Source organism: Mobula hypostoma, chromosome 3 (genome assembly GCF_963921235.1).
Source record: "Mobula hypostoma chromosome 3, sMobHyp1.1, whole genome shotgun sequence".
NCBI lineage: Eukaryota > Metazoa > Chordata > Chondrichthyes > Myliobatiformes > Myliobatidae > Mobula > Mobula hypostoma.
In genome coordinates, this window is record NC_086099.1 from 124951762 (window position 1) to 124977673 (window position 25912).

General features: G+C 42.4%; 1 protein-coding gene across 3 annotated transcripts in view; it reads left to right on the forward strand.

Annotated features, from left to right (window-relative positions):
- The first annotated feature begins 7761 nt into the window (after positions 1 to 7761).
- The window catches only part of LOC134344246 (uncharacterized), a 31918-nt gene continuing 13767 nt past the window's right edge, over positions 7762 to 25912 (forward strand). The window contains exon 1 of one of the 3 annotated variants that reach the window (XM_063043722.1): positions 7762 to 8183. The gene's annotated coding sequence lies outside the window, so the exon portion shown is untranslated. Of the gene's footprint in view, positions 8184 to 15573; positions 15665 to 25912 lie in introns of those variants that run through there. The other 2 variants (XM_063043719.1, XM_063043720.1) reach the window with 2 other exon arrangements.

A 25912-nucleotide genomic window follows, 5' to 3' on the forward strand; every position in this document is an offset into this window, starting at 1 on the left:
TTCTACTTCTTCATCCAAATAATTTTTTAAAAATCCTAAGAGCAGAGGTCCCAGAACAGGTCCCCTTGGAACACCACTGATCACTGAGGTCCAGGCATAATACTCTCCATCTACAACCACCCTCTGCCTTCTATGAGCTAACCAAATCTGAACCCACATAGCCAAGTTTCTCTGGATCCCATGCCTCCTGACTTTCTGAATGAGCCTACTATGGAGAACCTTGTCAAACACCTTACTAAAATGCATATATAGCACATCCACTGCTTTGCCTTCACCAATGTGCTTTGTCATAACTCCAAAGAATTTATTCAGACTCATGCTGAAATAAATATCCAAGGGCCAAGAACTGATCTCCGGGGTACTCCTTTTGTTTTATCCTTCAATTCTGAACAGAATAGTTGATCATACTCTTGTTTTCTATGTGATATCTAGTCTTCAAAGCTTACTTCCTCCAAAACTACAAATTCTTAGACTGTGCACAGACTTTTAAGAGACTATGTCAAAATCATTTTGGGAATCCAAATACACCAAACAGTCAGATCTTCCTTCCACAGTACTGGTACAGAAACAAGAGGACATGGGCTTAAGGTGACAGGAGTTTTAAAGGGATCCAAAAGATGCACACAAGGGTTAATATCAGAAACTCAACACAAAAGACAGTAGTGGAATCAGATAAAACAATTACACTTAAGATGCATTTCAATATGAACTTAAGTTAGCAAAGCATAGAAGCCATGGACCCAAATCAGATAAATGGGGTTTGTACAAATGGGTCAGTATGAATGTGGTGAGTCAAAAGGCCCTTTTCTATGTAGTATGACTCTACAGGTTCCCCTCTATCAACTCTCCTTTTTACATCTTCAAAGAATTCAAGCTAATTCCTCAAAAATGTTTCGCCTTTCATGAAACCATGTTGATGTGTTTTATTACATTGTGTTAATAAATAATTACCAATTTCTTCTTTAACTCTGGCACCTTGCCAACAATTGATGTCGAATTAATTAACAAATAGCTTCCTGTCTTTCACCTTCCAAAGACAACTTGGCATCATGCTGTAGAGGTGGAAATGAAGATCTTGAACCACATCTGGGGCACAATAGAGACAATAGCCAAGGACAGACAGAGATGGAGGACCTTCATTGCTGCCCTAAACACCAGCAGCATAACAGGCAGTAACTTTCATCTTCCTTCCTTCAACAGGTCACATTTGCTGTTTATCCACTGCTGTGGTTCAGTGAGCTCTGACATCTAGAACGAGGGGCTCCACTAGCTTTGCAGCCCACTTCTTAAACTGATGGCTTCAATCCATCAGGACCTGGTGAACTGTCTCCCTTTAGTCCCATGAGTTTTTCCTCATACCTTGTCCCTTGTGTGAGACAATGCAGAAACAAGCTCTTTGGGCCAATTTGCCCAAAACCAGACCAAGATGGACAAGTCCCATTTGTCTGCATTTGGCCTATATCCTTCTAAAACGTTTATATCAATGAACCTGCTCACATGCCTTTTTAAGTGTTGTAATTCTGTAATTTATGGGTGGTGGAGTGGAAATACATCTCAACCAACTGGAAAGGGGGAATTCATGAGACAGAATCCATGGAAGCAGGTGGTGGATGGTTGTATGAGTACCCATCACATATCACAAGTCCTGGATTTGTGACCATTGACGCCAGGCTGACAACATCTGAAGAGTATTGATAATGGTTGGGGGTCACCTGTCTTGTAAGGACACTGCCAAGAAGGCGACAATGGCAGACCACTCCTGTAGAAAAATTGGCCAAGAACAATCATGGTCATGGAAAGACTGTTATCACCCATGTCATACAACACCGCACATGATGATGATGAATTCTGCCCAACTCTACCTCTGGAAGCTCATTCCATAATCCCACCTGCGTGACAATGTTTCCTCGGATGTTCTTGGATCTTACCTCTCTCATCTTAAACCTGTGTCCTTGCCCTCAGAAGACCTATGACCATCTACATTATCTACACCTGTCATGAATCATAAGCCTCTTAAAGATCACCCTTCAGCATCTTCTGCTCCAAGTAAAATAATCCTGCTCTATCTCATAGAAACATAGAAAATAGGTGCAGGAGTAGGCCATTCGGCCCTTCGAGCCTGCACCGCCATTTATTATGATCATGGCTGATCATCCAACTCAGAACCCTGCACCAGCCTTCCCTCCATACCCCCTGATCCCCGTAGCCACAAGGGCCATATCTAAGTCCCTCTTAAATATAGGCAATGAACTGGCCTCAACTGTTTCCTGTGGCAGAGAATTCCACAGATTCACCACTCTCTGTGTGAAAAAGTTTTTCCTAATCTCAGTCCTAAAAGGCTTCCCTTTTATCCTCAAACTCTGACCCCTCGTTCTGGACTTCCCCAACATCGGGAACAATCTTCCTGCATCTAACCTGTCCAATCCCTTTAGGATTTTATACGTTTCAATCAGATCCCCCCTCAATCTTCTAAATTCCAACGAGTACAAGCCCAGTTCATCCAGTCTTTCTTCATATGAAAGTTCTGCCATCCCAGGAATCAATCTGGTGAACCTTCTTTGTACTCCCTCTATGGCAAGGATGTCTTTCCTCAGATTAGGGGACCAAAACTGCACACAATACTCCAGGTGTGGTCTCACCAAGGCCTTGTATAACTGCAGTAGTACCTCCCTGCTCCTGTACTCGAATCCTCTCGTTATAAATGCCAGCATACCATTCGCCTTTTTCACCGCCTGCTGTACCTGCATGCCCACTTTCAATGACTGGTGTATAATGACACCCAGGTCTCGTTGCACCTTCCCTTTTCCTAATCGGCCACCATTCAGATAATAATCTGTTTTCCTATTTTTGCCACCAAAGTGGATAACTTCACATTTATCCACATTAAATTGCATCTGCCATGAATTTGCCCACTCACCCAACCTATCCAAGTCACCCTGCATCCTCTTAGCATCCTCCTCACTGCTAACACTGCCACCCAGCTTCGTGTCATCCACAAACTTGGAGATGCTGCATTTAATTCCCTCATCCAAGTCATTAATATATATTGTAAACAACTGGGGTCCCAGCACTGAGCCTTGCGGTACCCCACTAGTCACTGCCTGCCATTCTGAAAAGGTCCCGTTTATTCCCACTCTTTGCTTCCTGTCTGCTAACCAATTCTCTATCCACATCAATACCTTACCCCCAATACCGAGTGCTTTAAGTTTGCACACTAATCTCCTGTGTGGGACCTTGTCAAAAGCCTTTTGAAAATCCAAATATACCACATCCACTGGTTCTCCCCTATCCACTCTACTAGTTACATCCTCAAAAAATTCTATGAGATTCGTCAGACATGATTTTCCTTTCACAAATCCATGCTGACTTTGTCCGATCATTTCACCGCTTTCCAAATGTGCTGTTATCACATCTTTGATAACTGACTCTAGCATTTTCCCCACCACCGACGTTAGGCTAACCGGTCTATAATTCCCCGGTTTCTCTCTCCCTCCTTTTTTAAAAAGTGGGGTTACATTAGCCACCCTGCAATCCTCAGGAACTAGTCCAGAATCTAACAAGTTTTGAAAAATTATCACTAATGCATCCACTATTTCTTGGGCTACTTCCTTAAGCACTCTGGGATGCAGACCATCTGGCCCTGGGGATTTATCTGCCTTTAATCCCTTCAATTTACCTAACACCACTTCCCTACTAACATGTATTTCGCTCAGTTCCTCCATCTCACTGAACCCTCTGTCCCCTACTATTTCTGGAAGATTATTTATGTCCTCCTTAGTGAAGACAGAACCAAAGTAATTATTCAATTGGTCTGCCATGTCCTTGCTCCTCATAACTCAATCCTCCAGTCCCAGTAGCATTATTGTGAATCTTCTCTGCACTCTGTCCAGTTTCATGATTCTTACCCAAGTTCTTCCACAGTATTTAAAACTAGTTCATCCCTTACCATGGGAATATTCACAGCGCCCTTCACAGTGAAGACCAACGCCAGATTGATTAAAAAATCCTTTTCTCTGAAGATAAATTATCCCCTTATTTTCTGATTTTACTGCTGGTTCTTGAACTATTCCCAATCCACTGGTCTACCTTTCAGCTGGGAATAAATTTCTGCTAATTATAAACAAGCTCTTGACATTTTGTCTGCCCTAATTTTTGATTTATTATCCTTGGCCTCCTTTATTAACTATGGATTGTTTCTCTGTCTCATGAAATCTCCCTTTCCAGTTGGGAATAAATTTCTGCCGAGAATTATGAACAAGCTGCTTAAATGTCTGCTGCTATTCATTTGCTAACCTATCTCTTAGCTTATTTACCACTCTAAACACCACCTGCATACTATTGCTTATGTTGAAGACAGAGAGTTTGGACCATAGATTATCAGGGGATCTTCATGAGTTAGGCAAGTGTGTCAATGAGTGGCATATGAATTTCAATACAGACAAGTGTGAGGTGATGAACTTTGGAAACTCGGAACCAGCACAGAACCTATACTATAAATGGTAGGGCATTAGGGAGTGTAATGGAAGAGATCTGGGCGTACAAGCACATAATGAATAAACTCTTCTCGAGCTTCCAGATGGGTAAAGGTATCGGTTGTAACCAACGTTTCGATGATAAACTGCGCCATGTTCATCAGGAGGTTGTCATCCAAACATCAGTTATAATCGATACCCGTACCAGGCTTGAAGCCCGAGAAGAGGTTATTCATCATATATGCCATGAAAGGACTAGATCCTTCTTTTTAATACAAGCACATAGACTGGGTGGTGAAATAGGTATTCAGCAGCTGACTTTCATTAGTCAGGATACTGAGTACAGGAGTCGGGGCATCATGCTGCAGTTGTACAAACATTGCCGACTTGCAGTTCTTATTTCCATTATGGGAAAGAAGTGATTAAACTGGAAAAAGTGCAGAGAACGTTTCTGAGGATCCACCCAAGACTAGAGGGCCTGATTCATAGGGAGAAGTTGGCTAGGTTAGGTCTTTATTTCTTAGAACGTTGGAGAATGAGAAGTCTTTAAAATTATGAAAAATACTGATAAGGTGGGTGATAGGTCTTTTCCTCAAAGTTGGGGAGTTCAAAAGTAGAAGGGCATAGGTTTAGGGCAAGAGGGGAAAGGCTGAAAAGGGATCGGGGGGCGGGGAGAACTACTTCCAAGGGTGGGAAGTACATGGAATGAGCTACATCAGCTACAATAGCATCATTGAAGCAGTACTTTGGATAGGTACATGGAGGGGCAGGGCTTAGAGAGATAAAAGCCGAATATAAGCAATTGGGAGCAGGTGGACATGATTCGTAGACTGGTTGAGTGAAAGATACCGTATCCAAGCTGCATTATGCTACTACTTTATGAGTCTATTAAAATATTCCATGATAATTGCAGTGCCCTTCACGCATGTCTTTGAGGTCTTCCCCATTTATGTGCTGCAGTATTGAGGACCAACAGATCACTCTGACTTGTGCCTTCTTTGGCATGTTATTCAATAACTGACTCAACACTACCCCCACCCCGCCGCATCTACATTGCAACTCACTACTGCCCTGATACCTACCTCAATTAACAACATTCAGCTGTTCCCTTTTGGCCCACTCTTTTGGAACAGTGAGCACTCAGCCCTGGTCATTCTGCAAGTAGATCTCTGTCACAGTGGCTAGATTGTGACTGAAAGTTTTATTTCCCCACCACCACTACCCCCCCCCACCCCACAACATGGTAAAACCTCAAGTGTTTTATTCCAGGTCTGTTTATATTACTAAATTTTTCAAGGATTACGAATACCTAATTGACTCTAGTTAAGGATAGAGTAAGTGACACAGGGTTTAGCAGTACAAGAGCACCCATCCCCCACATTGATCTAAAATGAAGTCATACATGAGAAAGGAAGTCATGACAAACACATTAAGTCACGCAGAGGTTAAATATGCAGCTCAGCCCTGGTAATTATAGGCTGTTTTTTGGGATTGCTGTTTAATAAGATAGAAAAGGCCGGGGGTCGGGACTGGAGGCTAGGGTTGGGCTAATTCTGTCCACACTTCTATGACGTTTACTCCTCTCTCCGCGGCGCTGAGGCTGTGAGACTGCTCCGGCTTCTCCGTGCTTCGTGTCTGTGAGTCTCACGCTGTTTTTTCCCCACTGTGTGACGAACTGAGACTGAGGCTATGGGCCTACCCCAGCTGATCCAGGCACCAGGTCTATGGGCTCAATTTGGTTTGCAATGCTGTTGTTTGCACGATTTGTGTTTTTTCCCTCTCTCTCTCTGCATTGAGTGGTGGTCTTTCTTTTAAATTGGGTTCTTTCAGGTTTCTTGATTTATGGCTGTCTATAAGCAGACGTATCTCAAGGTTGTATAACTTACACATACTTTGATAAGTGTATTTTGATTCTTTAAATATAAAGAGAAGATCAAACGTCCATAAGGTTTTAACAAAAGGAATTCCACTGTTACAAATTTAATCTGTACCTAGAATTAATTACATGTTTCAGTGAATGTCATCAATAGTAAAGAATCTATCAAATTTGAGGCTTGATCTTCCTCACATCACTGCTTTACCTCAGCTGTGTGGGACTTGTGCAAGTACAGTAAAGCTGGGAAATGGTACCACATGCCAATGACATGACAAGTGAGCACACTACAACAGGGAGGGTTAGGGATGGAAGTTTGGCCTAGCTATCAGACGTCTGTGATGGTTACCGTAAGTCTGCTGTTGGGAATGGGTGTCATTGTACCACCAGTCACACAGACACCATTGCCAGTGGCAGAACTGGACGGATGCCTGATCATATCCGTATAAAGGTCGGCATTAGGATGCTTGAAAGAATCCAGATTCAAATCTGGCTTCTGGAGGGTGGGCAGGTATCGCAAACAGAAGACAGAGATTTCAGGAATGCCCTGTTGATAGACAGGAACTAGAAAGGAAATGGCAAAGCCAGTGTCCGTTTCCCCATAGTGGTAAGTCAAGATCCCGGTGATGCCAATGTTAGGGTTGGGGGAATTGCAGAACTCCAGTGTTGCATCTTTTCCCCGCAGTAAATCCTGTGGTTTAATTAACGGATTTTCCGGTGCACCCTCTTTCATATACAAACTGCAAAAGAGAATAAAAAGAGTTCAAGAAGTGGCACCATATCCTAGCCAAAGATTACCTTCGATAAACTTGTCAGTCAGATCATACAGTACTGTGCAAAAGTCTTAGGCACATATATACAGTTAGGGTACTGAAGATTTTTGTAGAGTGCTGTGTTTGAGCAGAAAGCGAATTTGTACATCTGGCAAGAGCGAAGGTTGTTGTGAATGACAAGGGTGAAGCATCGTGGGACAAGTAGAAGTGTCAGGGCAGGGGTGTGTCTGGCATAGGTACAGACGCACCCAGCCCTGAGACAGCAGGCAAAGATATTTGATTCCAAACAATTGGGTTATTCATCATTACAGAATGCCTCTCTGGTGCTCCCCACTCCCTCTCCTCCCCCTTCTCCTTTTCCCAATCATGATTCCCCTCTCCCTGCCCCCTTCCCACTCTCAGAATACAATAGAGACCCATATCAGAATCAGGTTTACCATCACTCACATGTCAAGAAATTCGTTTTGCAGCAGCAGTACAAACCAATACATAAAATGACCTCAGTATTGTGCCAAAGCCTTAGCCCCCTAGCTATATATATGTGCCTGTACTTGCTATTCTCTGACTCAGGAAATACACACCCTTTCCCAGAACGTCACTGAGCAATCGAACCATGAAAGAGCCAGACTCAGTCTCTCATAATGCAAAATCAGCCTACACCAGTTAAAAATAACTGGGTTGCAAGAACTGACATTATTGATAAGGGTAATTTAACCGTGCACTGTAGTGGGGAAAAGGATCAGGCAAGGGAAAGTTACTTTTCAAATTGAATGACACACCAGTGACCAGGCTCTCCAGTTTGAGATGATGCTGGTGACCAGCGCAACAATCGTGAGTTGGAGAGCTATGACAGAGGAGGCAGCACACAGGTCCGAAGGAGAAGTTTAAAAGGGAGATCTTCGGGAGAACTCAGCTATAACCGGTGCACAAATAATCGTGTGTTGGAGAGCAGGGAAGGTGCTGGCATAAAAGGGAGATGCTGCCCAGTGGAGTGGTCATCAAAGCAGCGGTCAGAGTGCTGGGCTTTGGCTCATTCGGGCTTCGGCGAGGTAAGTGGGTAAGTGGGTAAGTGGACTTCGTTTTCCCTTGCATTTTTTGAGGAATAGAGAGCATGTCTGTAGGGTGCTGTGTTTGAGCAGACAGCGAATTTGTACATCTGGCAAGAGTGAAGGTTGTTGTGAATGACAAGGGTGAAGCATCGTGGAAGGGCTGTGGGACAAGTACTTTGCTCTGGGTGTCGGATGTGGGAATTTTGGGAATCTTCCAGTCTCCCAGATGGCTACATCTATGCCAGGTGTACCAAAATGCAGCTCCTGATAGACCGTGTTAGGGATCTGGGGCGGCTTGATGACCTACAACTTATTAGGGAGAGTGAACAGGAGATAGAGAGGAGTTGCAAGGAGTTAGTCACCCCGAGGCTGCCGGAGTTAGATAAGTGGGTAACTGTCAGGGAAAGGAAGGGAGGAACTCAGATAGTAGCATCCTTGTGGCCATTCCCCTCAGTAATCATTAGCTCGTTTTGGATGCTGTTGGGGGAGCAGGGGTGACCTGACAGAGGACGACCATGGCGATCGAGTCTCTGGCACTCAGCCTGGTTCCGTGGTGCAGAAGGGAGAGAAGATGATGAAGAATATGGCAGTGATAGGGGATGCCATAGTGAGAGGAACAGACAGGAGGTTCTGTCAGCCTGATAGAGATACCCGCATGGTGTGTTGCCTCCCAGGTGCTAAGGTACAGGATATCTTGAATCAAGTGCAGAGTATTCTGAAGGGAGAGGGTGAACAGCCAGAAGTCTTGGTATATGTGGGTACCAACGACATAGGTAGAAAACAGAGGAGGTCCTGGAGAAAGAATTCAGGGAGTTAGGTAGGAAGCTGAAAAGCAGGACCTCCAGGGTAGTCATCACAGTATTGCTGCCTGTGCCACATGCTAACGAGTGCAAGAATATCATGATCAGGCATATAAATGTGTGGTTGAGAGACTGGTGTAGGGGCAGGACTTCAGATTCCTGGATCATTGGGGCCTCTTCTGGGGGAGGTATGATCTGTACAAAAAGTACGGGATACACCTGAACCCAAAGGGGTCCAATATCCTAGCAGGTAGGTTTAATAGAGCTGTTAGGGAGGGTTTAAACTAATTTGGAAGGGGGATGGGAACCAGAATGATAGGGCTGAGGAAGGGGAAAACAGAAGTAAGTCAAAGATTATATGCAACAGATGACAGAAGGGACTGACAGGAGATGAGGCATAATTACAGCCAGTGGGATGAGTTACAGGGCAATAGAGGAATGGTGCAGTTAAAACAGAAAGCAACAAATACTGGACTAAAAGTGTTATATTTGAATGCACACAGCATAAAGAAAAATGGATGATCTTGATATTCAGCTAAAGATAGGCAAGTATGACGTTGTGGCCATCTCTGAAACTTGGTTAAAGAATGGCTGCCATTAGGAGCTGTACATCCAAGGATATACAGTGTATCAGAAAGATAGGTTAGTAGGCAGACGGGGTGGTGTGGCTCTGTGTATAAGAAATAATATTAAATTATTATAAAGGGATGACATACGATCAGAAGGTGTAGAATATCTATGGGTTGAGTTAAGAAATGGCAAAGGTAGAAGGACCCTAATGGCAGTTGTATACAGGCCTCCAAACAGCAGCCAGGATGTGGATTGCACATTACAGCAGGAGACAAAAAAGACAAGTCACGAGGGCAATGTCATGATAATCCTGACGAAGGGTCTCGGCCTGAAATCTCAACTGCATCTCTTCCTAGAGATGCTGCCTGGCCTGCTGCGTTCACCAGCAACTTTGATGTATGTTGTCATGATAATCGTTGGGGATTTTAACATGAAAGTGGATTGGGAAAACCGTGTCAGTACTGGACCTCAAGAGAGAGAATTTGTAGAATGTCTAAGGGATGGTTTTTTAGAACAGCTTGCTGTTGAGCTCACTAGGGGATTGGCTGTGCTGAGAATTGGGTGATGTGCAATGATCTGGAGGTGATAAGAGAGCTTAAGGTTAAGGAACCCTGAGGGAACAGTGATCACAATATGATCAAGTTCACTTTAAAATTTGAAAAGGAGAAACTAAAATCCAATGTGTCGGTATTTCTGTAGAATAAAGGAAATTACAATGGCATGAGAGGGGAACTGGCCAAAGTTGACTGGAAAGGGACACTAGTAGGAAAGACAGCAGAGCAACAATGGCTGGAGTTTCTGCAAAAAAAATGACGGAAGTCCAGGACAGATATATTCCAAATAATAAGAAATTTTTGAATGGAAGGAGGACAGTACCATAGCTGACAAGTGAAATCACAGCCAAAGTAAAAGCAAAAGAGAGGGCATACAAGGAAGCCAGAGCTAGTGGGAAGATAGAGGATTGGAAAGCTTTTAAAAATTTTCAGAAGGAAACTAAGAAGGTCATTAGGACAGAAAAGATGAATTTTGAAAGGAAGTTTGCAACTAATATCAAAGAAGATACTAAAAGCTTTTTTAAGTATATAAAGGGTAAAAGAGAGTTGAGGGCAGATACAAGACCAATAGAAAATGATGCTGGAGATAATGTAATGAGAGATGCAGAGATCGCAGAGGAACTGAATGTGTATTTCGCATCAGTCTTCACAGTGGAAGACATCTGCAGTATACCGGACATTCAAGAATGTCAGGGAAGTGAAGTTTGTGCAGTGAAAGTTACAACTGCGAAGGTGCTCAGGAAGCCTAATGGTCTGAGGGTGGATAAATCTTCTGGACCTGATGGAATGCACCCTCGGCTTCTGAAGGAAGTAGCTGGAAAGATTGCAGAGGCATTAACAATGATGTTTCAAGAATCGCAGATTCTGGCATTGTACCTGATGACTGGAAAATTGCAAATGTTACCCTGCTATTTAAGAAGGATGGGAGGCAGCAGAAAGGAAACTATAGACCCGTTAGCCTGACATCAGTGGTTGGGAAGTTGTTGGAATCAATTGTCAGGGGAGAGATTATGGAGTACCTGGAGGCACATGACAAGATAGGCCAAAGCCAGCATGGTTTCCTAAAAGGAAAATTCTACCTGACTAGCTACTACAATTTTTTGAGGAAATTACAAGCAGGGTAGACAAAGGAGATGCAGTAGATGTGGTGTACTTGGATCCTCAGAAGGACTTCAACAAGGTGCCACACATGAGGCTGCATAGCAAGGAAGAGCCCATGGAATTACAGGGAAGTTGCCAGCATGGGTGGAGCATTGGCTAATCGGCAGAAAACAGGGAATGGGAATAAAAGGGTCCTATTCTGACTGGCCACCACTTACCAGTGGAGTTCCACAGGGGTTGGTGTTGGGACCGCTGCTTTTTACGATGTATATCAATGATTTGGACTATGGGATTAATGGATTTCTGGCTAAATTTGCCGATGATGCAAAGATAGGTGGAGGAACGGACAGTGTTGAGGAAACACAGAGCCTACAGAAAGACTTAGATAGTTGAGGGGAATGGGCAAAGAAGTGACAAATGAAATACAACGTTGGTAAGTGTATAGTCATGAACTTTGCTGGAAGAAATAAACAGGCAGACTATTATTTAGATGTGGAGAGAATTCAAAATGCAGAGATGCAAAAGGACTTGGGAGTCCTTGTGCAGGATACCCTAAAGCTTAATCTCCAGGTTCAGCCGGTGCTGAAGAAGTTGAATGCAATGTTGGCATTCATTTCCAGAGGTATAGTATATAAGAGCAGGGATGGGATGTTGAGGCTTCATAAGGCACTTGTGAGACCACACTTGGAGTATTGTGTGCAGTTTTGGGCTCCTTATTTTAGAAAGGATATACTCACACTGGAGAGGGTTGAGAGAAGATTCATGAGAATGATTCCAGGAATGAAAGGGTTACTGTATCAGGAATGTCTGGCAGCTCTTGGGCTGTATTCCCTGGAGTTCAGGAGAAGGAGGGGGACTCATAGAAACATTCCAAATGTTAAAAGGCCGGAACACTTTAGATATGGGAAAGTTATTTCCCATGGTAGGGGAGTCTAGGACAAGAAAGCATGACTTCAGGATTGAAGGACGTCCATTTAGAATAGAGATGCGGAAAAATTACTTTAGTCAGAGGGTGGTGAATCTGTGGAACTTGTTGCCACAAGTGGCTGTGGAGGCCAAGTCATTGGGTGCACTTAAGGCAGAGATAGATAGGTTCTTGATCAGCCAGGACATCAAAGGGTATGGGGATAAGGCAGGGGAGTGAGGATGACCGGAAGAATTGGATCAGCCCATAATTGAATGGTGGATCAGACTCGAGGGCCGAATGGCCTACTTCTGCTCCTATATCTTATGGTCTTATGGTAAAGCATAGCGACGACTTGTTCAATGCAAACACCACTATAAATGACTGTATTAGTCACACTTTTTGTCGGATACAATCACTGCAATCAATAGTTTGTAACTTTCTTTCTGGAGTTGAGCTGTTGAACCACCTGTACAACCTGGCATTTTTAAGGTGTGAAATGAAATAAGGTGGAGAATTGCAGGATGGCTTGTACAGGCTGAACCAACCCGGCAGGCATGAGGTCAAGAGCAGAAAATGAGCTAATGTATGGCCATTACTGAAGCGGGCATGGAGGTGATTCGACACGGCAGATCCAACGCTAGGCGAGCAGAGGGAATGCAGAGGCGAAGCAGTGGGGCCCGAGAGCAAGGGAAGATCAGAGGTTTGATCAATTTAAGCGCCAGGTCGAATTGGAAAGGTCCGGTGTGGGCCGGATCGAGGCGGTGGGGCCCAGGGTCGAGAGCATATTGAAGCGACAGGGCCCAGGTCTGAGGGTGCCGAACGACCCAAGGTTTAGACGATTTGAGCTCAGGCCAGACTGTAAAGGTCAAGGTGTCAGGGCTAGTGGCGAGGGATGGGCCAGTTCAGCTTGCTGCTCTGTGAGGTTTACTCATCTCTGCACTGAATTGTGGCTGTGGCCTGCAACTAATGGGCTCCCGGACCAGCTGCAGTGATGACCGGCTGCGTGGTTGTGAGCTCACATTCATGAACTTCAGCTCCGAATGTTATTTACTTACTTCTATTGTTCTCGGGATTTGTTTTTCCTGCACACTGGGAGTTTGACGGTGTCCTTTTTTTAAAAAATGGGTCCTATTCGGTTTCTTTGTTCTGTGGCTGCCTGTAAGGAGTCGAATCTCAAGGACTGATATAGTATAAATACTTTGATGATAAATGTCCGAAACCAACATTTAAAGTTCAAAGTACAAGTGGTTGCCCAAATCAGGAAGCTATGGGTTCAAATCCATTCCAGAGGCTTGAATGGATTATCAAAACTCTCACTTCTGTCTTGTGCTTAGTAAATATTTTCAGAGGTTCCATCTCTCCAATAAGCCATTAAACTATTTTCTCTAAATGGTACATAAAGAACCATATAACATTCATAAATGAATCAAACTAATAGATTATCTGGATTTTATATTCCTGTAGTTTGTGAACACAGTCTGGCACATTACAACAATCACCACAGTCTGACAGTTCTTCCGCAGTTGTAAACTGTTTTGGAAAGTCCTGAAGAAGTGAAATGTTTTATAAAATTGCAAGCTTTTCCTCAATGCATTGCACTACTATACTTACTTGCAATATTTCAGATCAAACACTTCTGATCGATTGCTCAAGGATAGTGTCAGGTGTCTGGGAGGCATCATGAAATTCCAAACTCTAAATAAAACAGAATTTTTAATCTCATTTCTACATAAAAATACACTTTCAAAATTAAAAATATGACAATATGACAAAAATAATTTAAGTCATCAGATTTTAAAATCTACAAGTGCAGAAGTGACAGAGTTCAGTTTTTTTTTGGATTCATAAAGAAGTGTCGGTTAGAGAATACAAAGAGAACAGGACATGACTTGGGTGATGGGGGTGCTTAATGATGACGCTGCCTTTCTGAGGCACCACTCCTTGAAGAGGTGTGGATACTACGAAGGCTAGTACCGGTGATGGAGCTGACTAAGTTTACAACTCTCTGCAGCTTACATTGACCCTGAGCGATAGCCCCCGCCCCATACTAGAGAGTGATGTAGCCAGTTAGAATGCTCTCCACAGTATAACTGTACTAATTGCTCTCAATTATATAGAAAGGGAAATAAGTAAAAAAGCAAGACCATAAAACATAGGAGGAGAATTGGGCCATTCGACTCATCATGACTATTCCATCATCCCATCATGGCTGATCTATTATCCCTCTCAACCCCATTCTCCCGCCTTCTCCTCATAACCTTTGACACCCTTACTGAACAAGAACCTATCAAACTCTGCTTTCAATAGATACCCAAGATACCCGATGACTCAGCTGTCTATGACAATGAATTGCACAGATTCACCACTCTCTGGCAACAGAAATTTCTCATCTCTGTTCTAAATGGACATCCCTCTATTTTGAGGCTGTGCCCTCTGGTCCTAGACTCGCCCACTATAGGATACAACCTCTGTACATCCACCCTACCTAAACCTTTCAATATTCAATAGGTTTCAAGGAGATCCCCATCTCATTCTTAAGTCCAGCGAGTACAAGCCTCATCTTTCATTCCCAGGACCATTATTCCTCCCTGATCTTAACCACGACACTCCATTCCCCTGTACCCGACTCTCTCCCAGCCCCTCCCTCACCCTAGCCTTCACCTCACTCCTCCCCCTCCCGGCCCCCCCACCCCAGCCTCCTCCTCAGACCCTCCCTTCACCCCACTCCCCCCTCCAGCCTCTCCCTTCACCCCACTCCCCACTCCAGCCCCTCCCTTCACCCAAATCCCCCCTCCAGCCCCTCCCTTCAGCCCCACTTCCCCCACAGTCACTCAGCCCTTATATTCACCCCACTACCCCCATAGCTGCTTGGTCCCTATCTTTCCCCCTCACAGTCACTCGTCCCCTCCCTTCACCCCATTTCCCCCACAGCCACTCGTCCCCTCCCTTTTCCCCACTACCCCCACAGCCACTCATCCCCTCCCTTCACCCCTCCCACAGCCACTCGTCCCCTCCTTTCACCCACTACCCCCACAGCCACTCGTCCCCTCCCTTCACCCCTCCCACAGCCACTCGTCCCCTCCTTTCACCCCACTTCCCGCACAGCCACTCGTCCCCTCCCTTCACAGCTTCCTCAACCCACCCTTACCCACTACCCCCTCCAGCCCCTCCCTTCACCCTGCTCCTCTCCCTCAGCCCCGCCTTTCACCCCGTTCCTTCCCGGGCTCCTTCACGAATTTCCGCGGACATCCCCTTCTCCTGCCTTTGCCCCTGGTATCACGACACGTCCCCGACCTTTGCCACTCCTGCTCCCTCGGTCACGGTACCTACATTTACCGGTGTCCGGGAGACCGGGAAGCAGAACATGCCGAGCCTGCAAGGCCGAGGATCAACTGCGTCGCGCTGGGAGGGACACTCCGCGGTCCTAGTGCCGTCAGATTCACTCTAAAAGTTCAGAGCAGTGCAGAGTAACTCGTCGGAAAATGGCAGTAGTGGTGCCTATTCTAAAACCAGTAAACCCTCATCGGGTCCTTCAGGTTATAGGACTATATCGTTAACGTCTCATGTATGTAAACTTAGGGCATGGTAATAGAGCGTTTGAATTATATTTTGGAAAGTAGAGGTGATCAGAGCGTTTTATCAGAGTGGATTTCGGAAGGGTAGAATGACATTGGATTCAGTTTTATGTTTGGAAGATGATATTAGGAAAGCACAGGTAGATAAGAAGTTATGACAGCATTGTTTATATCAAAAAAGCATATGATATGGAAGGACGTAAACATGAGGAAATCTGCAGATGCTGGAAATTCAAGCAACACACACACAAAATGCTGGTGAACGCAGCAGGCTAGGCAGCATCTATAAGAAGAGGTACAGTCGACGTTTCGGGCCGAGACCCTTCGTCAGGACTAACTGAAAGATGAGAGATTTGAGAGGGGGAGGTGGAGATCCGAAATGATAGAAGTCAGGAGATGGAGGGGAAGGGATGTCCTGACCTCATATCATTTCGGATCTCCCGCTCCTCCTCCCACTTTCAAATCTCTTACTAGCAATTCTTTCAGTTAGTCCCGACGAAGGGTCTCGCCCGAAACGTCGACTGTACCTCTTCCTAGAGATGCTGCCTGGCCTGCTGCGTTCACCAGCTTTTTTTGTGTGTGTGTTGATATGGAAGGAAGGACTTTTGATTAAATTATGGAAATTAGGAGTAAGGGGGAGATTGTATATTTTTTCTGAGCTTTTTATTCGAACAGTTTATGCAGGTAAGCGATATTCGGGCGTCTTTGAGATAGAGAATAGGAACCCACAAAGCACTATTTCAGTCACACCAGCGCTGAAGGGAAAACCAGCTGCGGAAGCTCTTTAGAAGATTGCTCAGGGGAAATTGTCAGATAAGCAGATAAACGATTACAGAGGCTAGTAGCTGTTGGCTGTTTAGTTGAGGATTGGATAGAATGTAGACAGAAAGCTAAAAACTAACTAAGAATGAAGTGGAGGGATTGAGAGAACCGTGCAGCAATTTAAAGATGGCTATGAATGTGATACAGAAATCAGCACATGAAAAGAAAAGCAACTCTGGAGATCCTGCAAAGCGTTTAAAGCACATACAGAAAGAACTGCAGGGCCTACTTGCTGCACAGAGAGCAATTATATGAGTTTTTGGATCTGAAAGAGGGGAGGAGACTGATATTAAGCAGATAAGACTACCAGATACGGTTATGATGAGGAGCCATCTCCCGAGAATCTCCTGCTGAGGTACCCTTAAAGGGAGTCGGTGCTACCATCTGCATGATTGCCTCTCCCCCTCCCCCCTCAGTTTCTAATAGTGAGGGGTGGGGGAGGGCAGGAAATCAATACCTGAATATAACATACATTAACTACCCTGTTTTGGTACCAAGCTGAGGGGTATTACTAAGGAAAGGAGTTTTGATTATAATGTGCTTCTATCTGAACATACACTCTGCTTTGCCAAAAGCACAGCGACATATTAGGGGAACAAATGAGGAGTTAAAGAATATGATATACTGTTATGGGTAATGACAGTGGGACCCAATGGGACATAAGTAAATGTTACTGGAGGAACGAAAGAGCTACCCATTACATTTGCATTCCATCTATGGATGGTGTTCCAAGTGTCTCTGGATTAGCATTAGATATAGATAATTTAAAACCAGAACCCATAAATAGATTAACATTAGTGTCTCATAGTACCAACGAATCGACAATGATGTTGGAACCCAGTGACCCTATACATACTGACGCATGGAAACTTGGGAAAATTATTAGAGCATAGAAGAAGGAAGTTCAGGAGTTAGATTTTTAACTTTAGGAATACTTTTAGAGGTAGCCTAAAGTATTTGCCCTTCAACAAAGTACACAGATCGTCATGTGGAGGAATGCAGGTCAAGGGAGAAAAAGGCGGAGAGATTGCAAAAGAGAAGTAATCAGCACAGGAGTGCACATTCACCCAGTCAGGGAAACTGTTGGGGAGGGTGAGGTGGGTAGAACAATCATCACTGGGCTCAATGCGGCTGTTTCAGCTGTGGTAATGTGGACCATTCTGCCCAGAACTCCACAGCAAACAGTTCGTCTAATCTGAATCCTAACATAGATCAAAGATTAGAGTTACAGAATGGTCAGAATATGTTGGAATCTTGGTTAATGTGGGGATGTCATGCTTTAACACTTGTTAAATGTTGTTTACTTGGGCATGATGAGTAACTTACAGAACTTCTGTGTTTCAAAGTCTTGGAGTAACCTATTTCCTCCATTTCATCTGATGGTAGCTTAATATCTAGGAGCAAGAGATTTTCTGGACTATAGTCTGAATGGTTTCTGTGTTTCGAATGTTACATGAGGTGTGGCCATATGTGAATTCACTAGAGAGGAAGAGAGAATGAGAAAGAGTGTGTGTGAGTGCGTGCAAAGGCTGTTGTGTGTTTGCTCAATTGATATTTAGAGTGAGTTAGAATTAATGTTTCAGACTTCAACAGAAAAGCTGACGATTGAAATACTTGGCTACTCTGAACTGAATTTGCAGCAGCTCCTGTTGTTTAAGAGGTTCTGTGAATGCATCCCACCCAGTTGTCTTTTCTTCCTTTGTTCTTTGAAAAATGTGTGGAAATTTTTCCTTCAGGAAATTAAGTATTTATTCTAAGTTTTTCATTTACTTGCCTATGAGCTACGGAAGAAAAGTAATAGCACAGGGTTTGTTTTGTTGTATCTGTATTTTTAATTTGTATTCTTTATTTTATTTTATAGAATTGAATTTAGAGAGACCCAGATTCTACACTAGCCATGTGGGATCCAGGTTAAGGTGATGGAAATCTGTGCATCTCCATTCAGGATATGAGATGCCCATATTTCAGAGGGAGATCGGCATTTGGGGAAAGTGGTCATTGGTGGACAGTTAAAGTGGGATTTTGGAAGTTTGGAATATCTATGGAACAATCCTAAACGTTTCTGTTTCTGTGCTGTAGTTTCTATGCTTTCTATGGTTTCTTTCACTGACAAGGTTGCTTTCTTTTTATGGAACGTAAAAGATATTGCTCAAGACTCTTGACATACTGATTTTGAGTGCAGTTTCTTAGGGAAAATATTTTGATACAATCATAGTGTTTATCATGTGAATTACAAATTAAAGTTCAATTTAAATATTGGGTTAGTCCAAACTGCAATTCAGCATTAATTCCCTCACCATCTTAAAGTGTATATATATCTAGCTGCTGCTGGATGGTTGAATTAAGATGACTTGGTCAATCAGCACTGATATTGTAGGGCTTAAGTGTAGTTATAATGTGTATTAAACTTTCTACCTTCCTCAGAGATATTCTTCACTGTACTGGAGAACCACACAGGTGTCAGGATATGTTTGCAATATGATCCCAAGGAACCATTTGTATCAAAACAATAAGTGGGAGGTGGAAGGAGATCAGTTAAAGCAACTCCTGAGAACAAATATACAAATGAAAAGAAAAAAACTCAATTTTTAAAATGTAGTTGGTTCTTCACCTGTGCAGGATGGTGAGAGGAGAACCAACAGTGGGTTAAACGTGAAGGTAAAAGAATACAGAGTTAGAAAGGTGAAAGCTCACTCAAAACTATCCCAAGGACAGATAAAAAGGCTAACAAGTTAGCAAAATAAGGTGCTGAGACCAGACTAGTTGCAGATTGGGCAAACTGGAAGACTGAAGGAGCAACAGGTTAAGCTTATGGATTTAACAGAGGAGCAGGAGAAAGATAAAGAATTTTTAAAAATTGATAGAAGGAGCAGGGTTGGAAATGTACAAAGAGCACAAGGGAGTGCTTACTAAAGACTGGGTGGTGTTTGAGTAAAACTGATGATTCCAGGGTGTGAGAGGATTGAAACCAAATGGCCCATTGGTGCTATGACCTATGGGGATACCAGGGAGCAGAAATCCCCATAGGTCATAGCAGACTGGGTCATAAAGACTGGGTGGTGTTGAGTAAAATTGATGATTCCAGGGGGTGGGGGGGGATTGAAACCGAATGGTCCATTGGTGCTATAACCTATGGGGATACCAGGGAGCTGAAAGTGCTCTGGAAAAGCTAAATATTTCATTTAACATAAGATGGAGAGAATAATAGTTGCAAAGAAATTCACTATGACTGGGGTCATGATTGGTCTTGTTCCAGCACCATCACAGCAGGCAAATGTGTCAACAGTGATATTAATGCTTGGGGTACACTCAGTGATCAAAAGCAACCTTTCTCAATGGACTTGGGTAACTCAGAGCTAACAAAGGAGGCATCGAGATCCAATGTGTATTATGCTAGGGTGTATGGTTTGATGTATGTGGACAAAATCTTAGGTGTCCCAGAGGGTACGATTGCACGGTTCTTACATAAATTCTGGAGGTGACATTATCAAGTATCCCAGAGGGAAGGGTAGTCAGTTTTAGGTCATCAAGGCTATCAATACCTGAACAGCCTCAGGTAATGATGGTCATGGTAAGAATACAGTTCAGAGGGATCACACTCATGTGAATGTTGAGTGGGACAGTGATTGGGATGGTTACAACAAAGACTGCTTTGATTCTTATTAACTGTACACAGGAGGATATTATACCGGGGGAAGTGGAGTGAAAAGGGTTCACAATGTGTGCAAGGATCATGAGATTATTTGGATATCCTTAAGTAATCCACTAGTATATGCTATTGCTATGAATGGTATTGGGAAATGGATAGATTTATCAAGATGCCAACAAGGGGGACACCACTGGGCTTTCCCAGAAGAAATAACAAGATGGAAACTTACTAATTGTGGTTTCAGTACTTATGAAAATTGTTCATTGTCTGTTTTGCCTGTGAATAATCAGTCTTTCTTGCTATATGTAATGATGGTACACAAGTTAGTCATAGTCATAGTCATACTTCATTGATCCCAGGGGAAATTGATTTTTGTTACAGTTGCACCATAAATAATAAATAGTAATAGAACCATAAATAGTAATAGTTAAATAGTAATATGTAAATTATGCCAGTAAATTAAGAAATAAGTCCAGGACCAGCCTATTGGCTCAGTGTTTCTGACCCTCCAAGGGAGGAGTTGTAAAGTTTGATGGCCACAGGCAGGAATGACTTCCTATGATGCTCCGTGCTGCATCTCAATGGAATGAGTCTCTGGCTGAATGTACTCCTGTACCCACCCAGTACATTATGTAGTGGATGGGAGACACTGACCAAGATGGCATGCAACTTAGACAGCATCATCTTTTCAGACACCACTGTGAGAGAGTCCAGTTCCATCCCCACATCACTGGCCTTACGAATGAGAATATTGGGATATCCGAATATCCAAATATTTGGATATATTTAGAAGTTACAGCAAGATGGAAACAGTGTCTGTTGGAAAGTCACAACTTCCCCATTGGAAACATGACCTCAGATCTGGCTGTTGGAGGGTGAACTTTGTGTCATCTGCCAGTAGACGCAATAGTGAAGGGGAACCTGTCAATCCAACGCACTGATATCGATCAATACTTGTGGGCCTAAGTTGTTACCAAGTTGACACCGATTCCTCACTTGACTGTAGACTGGACACGAGTTGTGGATGTGGCAAGGAAGATAATCCGTCAATGCACTAAACACACATATGCCAGTAAAGCAAATGAAATATTGAGTGACTCCGTTTTTTTTTTGGAGTAAGTTTTGGAATTGGGGATCAAATGTTCAATTACAACCGTGGGTGAGAATACCACCGCAAGCTGTTGTAATAATAATTTTATGAACCTTGATAATTGTAATGTTTAACGTATATCAACTTAGAAGGTAGAAGGCTGAAGTCATCCAAAAATTAGAGAACGATGCTCTTATAAAATGAAGGAGATGACTGCGGTATAACAAGTGCCTGAATTCAGTAATTAGTTGTTACATTTACATACTGGGGTCCATGGCATTCCTATGGGCAGTCAACAGAATGAGAGGTGGATAATGATCCTAAGATTGATATCTTTGGATCAAGAGGAAGATGATGTTGGCCAGAAAAACTACAATCAGTGAACAGGAGCGGAGGTGTCCATTTTGTGAGACTGCCCTTGCAGCAGCCATTTTGTGAACTGATTCTTGTCCTGGGATAACTTAATCAGAGCGATTGAACCAGTCAGAATTGAACAGAACAAAAGAAGTCACCTAAGGCACGAAATTGAAGGTGAAGGCCATAGAACAATTCTGCTGGTAGCCCTGGGCTACATCCGATGGAAATCTGCCACAGGTCAGTTAGATTACCTCAAACCAAGGAAGTCATAGATTGTCTTGATAAGGAAATGTATAAAAATAGAGGATTTTGGGAGCTCAGGAAGTGACAACTCTCTAGAGACCAACTATCACAGATGTGGAGTATCCCATGTCGGACACACGGAGATCGCATCAGGACCATGAGGAATGCCTGACCAGCATAGACTCTTTCCCAGGTATTACATTTTCTCTTCTTTAACTGTGCATGGAGGGTCAGTGAAACTTAGCAGTTGTGCACACAGGCATTTGGTTGTGAAAATTCACATGCTTGTGAACTGATTCAATAAAGGTACTTGTCAGTAAGTGCAGATTCTCTCTCAGCCTAACTGATCATTATTACTAAGGGTCACCCTTGTTACGTGCCATAAAATGTTATTCTTGTAAGTGCAAATCAATGACTTTGACAAAACACTAATCCAGGTAGAATCATTTTATTGTACTAAGTTCAATAGCACAACTCATTACAATTTGTTAAAGCAGTAATATATATCAAGATCATAGACATGTCACCACTATCAAAGAAAAACAGAAGGTATCTGTAAGTAAAAGAACTTTATTTTCAAACAAGCTTTGGTGCAGAAAATCATTCCACTTTCTGTGTTCTCTCCAAATACCCGTTCATTGTATTATCATATCTTCGGGTATCTGCTGATGGTTGTTAACTAAAATAATCAGCTAGGTGGCCCTCATTTTATCAATATACATCAGTTTGACAATGTTATGCTGTAAAATGGGGTACTTTGTTGAAATCCGTTTTTTCATTGAGACAGATTGATGGACAAAAATATATCTTTTTTTTCAATAATTTGGTCACATCCCAACTATCTAATGAAAACCACCTGTCTCAAAGTCTTCGTACTTAGACAGATATATAAGCTACCTGAAGAAAGCAGAATAACAGCAGAAATGTTAATATTCTTTGATTAATCAGCATAAAGAGTCATAACAATGATTTAGTCACGTCACCACTCAATACAAGCTTCAATCTAATTCCATCTCTATTGAAATGGATCCAGGCAACATATTTTATAAAGAACAGATCAATTGGAATTCAATATATGTTTTCATAATAAAGATTAAAGTTTATAATGCATTCTTAGCTGCATAACAAGGGGGCACTCACAACACCAACTGAATATGTCTTGACAAGATTTAAGCCCATGGTAGCAGCTGCTGGATAAATGGATATTTTCCCCATTTCCATGTTGACTGGAGCCAGTGTAGAACTGGATGAAAGAGGATGCAAGTAACTGAAGATGGCAGTTATCCTCTACGCTCCATTATGACATAACCAGTCAGTTGCTAACTTAAGAATATAGGTGTGCTTTTCTATTCAGTTTTAACTTTATATACGTGTACTGAATACAACATGCAAAGCTAAAAATTCACCCTTTGATGTGACTCTGACAAAACAAGTATTTGAAGTCATTCACATAACATTCCTTAAGTGACTTTTCCTGTTCTACTGTGTACACAATAACATTACTTTAGAACTACAATGATTAGTTTTGTATTATAATATTGTTGATCTGACTTTAATTTTCCCTGTTTTCCAAGCTAAAACAAATAGACAGAAGAAAGACAAAAAAAAATCTTTATCCAGTATAAATACTTATAATCAAAAGCAATAAACTGGATGTCTCATTACTAAGTCATTAATAAAAATTCCTCTGACTTGCAACAATGCATTGGATAATATCTGCCAATTTCTAATACATGCTCCCAGTGAACAATTTTTTAAAATTGTAAAGTCATGAGGCTATGTTCTTTTCTCAGGCTGTTATATTACACAAGTGTGACTCTTGTGGTTTATATGGTAATTTTCAATTAATATGGTGTCTATTTCATACAAACAGCATCTTGGAAAGATTGCAGAGCATGAAGATTACCTAAAGCTGCAATTTTTATTGTCGACAGATGGCTGAGTTCCTCCAAACAGAAATAGGTAATTTTATTAACTTCTCCAAAGGTTGCAGCCAACATGTGATTTCACACAAAGTTCACATAGAGTGGAAGCTTCAGAGAGAGAACAGAGGAGATTTACCAGGATGCTGCCTGGATTGAAGAGAATGTCTTATGAGAAAAGGTCGAGTGAGCAAGGGGTTTTCCTTTGGAGTGAAGGAAGATGGAAGTGACTTGATAGAGGTGTACAAGATGATAAAAGGCATAGTGGACAACCAGAGACTTTTCTCCAGAGTAGAAATGGCTTATATGAGGGGGCATAATTTTAAGGGGATTGGAGTAAAATATAGGGGAGATGTCAGAAATAGGTTTTTTAATCATGAGAATGGTTGGTGTGTGGAATGCACTGCCAGGGCTGGTGGTAGAGGCAGATGTATTAGGGGCATTTAGATAGGAACATGGATGAAGGAAAAATGGAGGGCTATATGGGAGGGAAGGGTTAGATTGATCTTAGAGTAGGTTAAAAGGTCAGCACACTATTGTGGGCCAAAGGACTTTTACATTGCTGTAATGTTCTAAGTTCCCCTTCATTCACTGCCAACTCAGAAGGTATCGAACCTAACAAAGGGATTCTTCCACCACCAGCCTGGAGTTAAATTGAAATCTGACTCTAAGTTATATTGTAACTTTCACATTAATCCAAGGACAAATTGCTTCCCATCAATACAAGAGATATATATAGTTGATATCCTGATCTTCCTTTCTACACCCAGCATTCAAAAGTTCTCCTAATAAATCCAAAGGCTTCAATCACCTACAACAACATTTTCAATGTATTTTTAGGGTATAATGAGGTAACATGAAAGGATCCGAACCAAAACTTCTAAAAAGACACTTTTTGCTGCAGGCACTCTATGGCCAATAGGTAGCAGAGGGCTGGAATGTGTCACTGTCTGCCAGAACAAGTTTTTAATTTGGTTCAAGCCATTTTGCTAGCACAATTAGGTTAAAAAAAATTTTAAAGACATGTTATTTAAAAGCACTGGACAAATTCTCTCCAGGTTAAAAAGCCCTAAAGCTATACAGTAAATGAACATATTAAAGCACTTTACATCAAAATAGATGGCAGTTACACCCATTTCACAAGTGTGTTTTTGAAATACCACAAATGGGTCACAGTAGGATAAGGTTTAATTATTTTCAGTAACTAATTACTATTAATGTTAGCATCAAATGTTACCCTAATAAAGCACGTGATTGAATTTAGGGAGGTAAATGAGTGCAGAGGCTGGAATTTGAGCAGTGGCACTTTGCTGGAGGAACTCAACAGGTCAAGCAGCATCTATATGGGAAAAGAAACTGAAACCCTGCTCCAAGCTGTTTTTTAATTCTTTAACCCTAACCGATGCTGCTCGATTGGCTGAGTTTCTTCAGCAGATTGTTCGTTGACTGAATTTTGAGATGGTTTTGGAACAAAAAAAATTCTTAATTAAGAGGAATGATCATGAATCTCCACCTTGAGTATAGCTTTGTATTTCACACTTGACATGGTGGCTGAAGCCGCAATTCCCCCTTTGGCCAGGCGCAGCGCTGTGTTTCCTCTGCCGACAGCACCTTTTGTAAAGCAATCAGATTCATGGAGCTGTGTGTACATCTTCGTATACAAATTTCGGTCGGTCGTAGCTTTGGTTTCAGGAATGTGCAGGGCGTATAGAGTTTCATATTTAATACAATCCAAGGGGTTGGAAAACAGAACGGAGATCTGCTGACTGCCGAAGTCATAGCTGAGGACACCAGCAGTGCCATAGAGTGAGAAAGGGGTTTTGATGAACACGCACGTTCCTTTCATGTTCTTCTGTATAGTAGGCGGTGGTGGACTTTGTAGCACACCACAATCCGCATATGTTCTGCAAAACAGGATGTTACCTTTGTAATATCAATGTAAGCATTACAGCCTTGCAAATTTTATAATCTGATAGATTTACTTTACAGCTTCTCCAAGTAAATTAATAAGCATTTACTATGTTGCAAGATCCAAAGCTATAAAAAAGCTGGATAAGAGAATGCAAAGGTTGGAAATTAAAACAATAAAAAACAGGTATAAAAATTGAAATAAAACAATATGATCTTGTGTACTCAACTTACCAGAATAGGCATT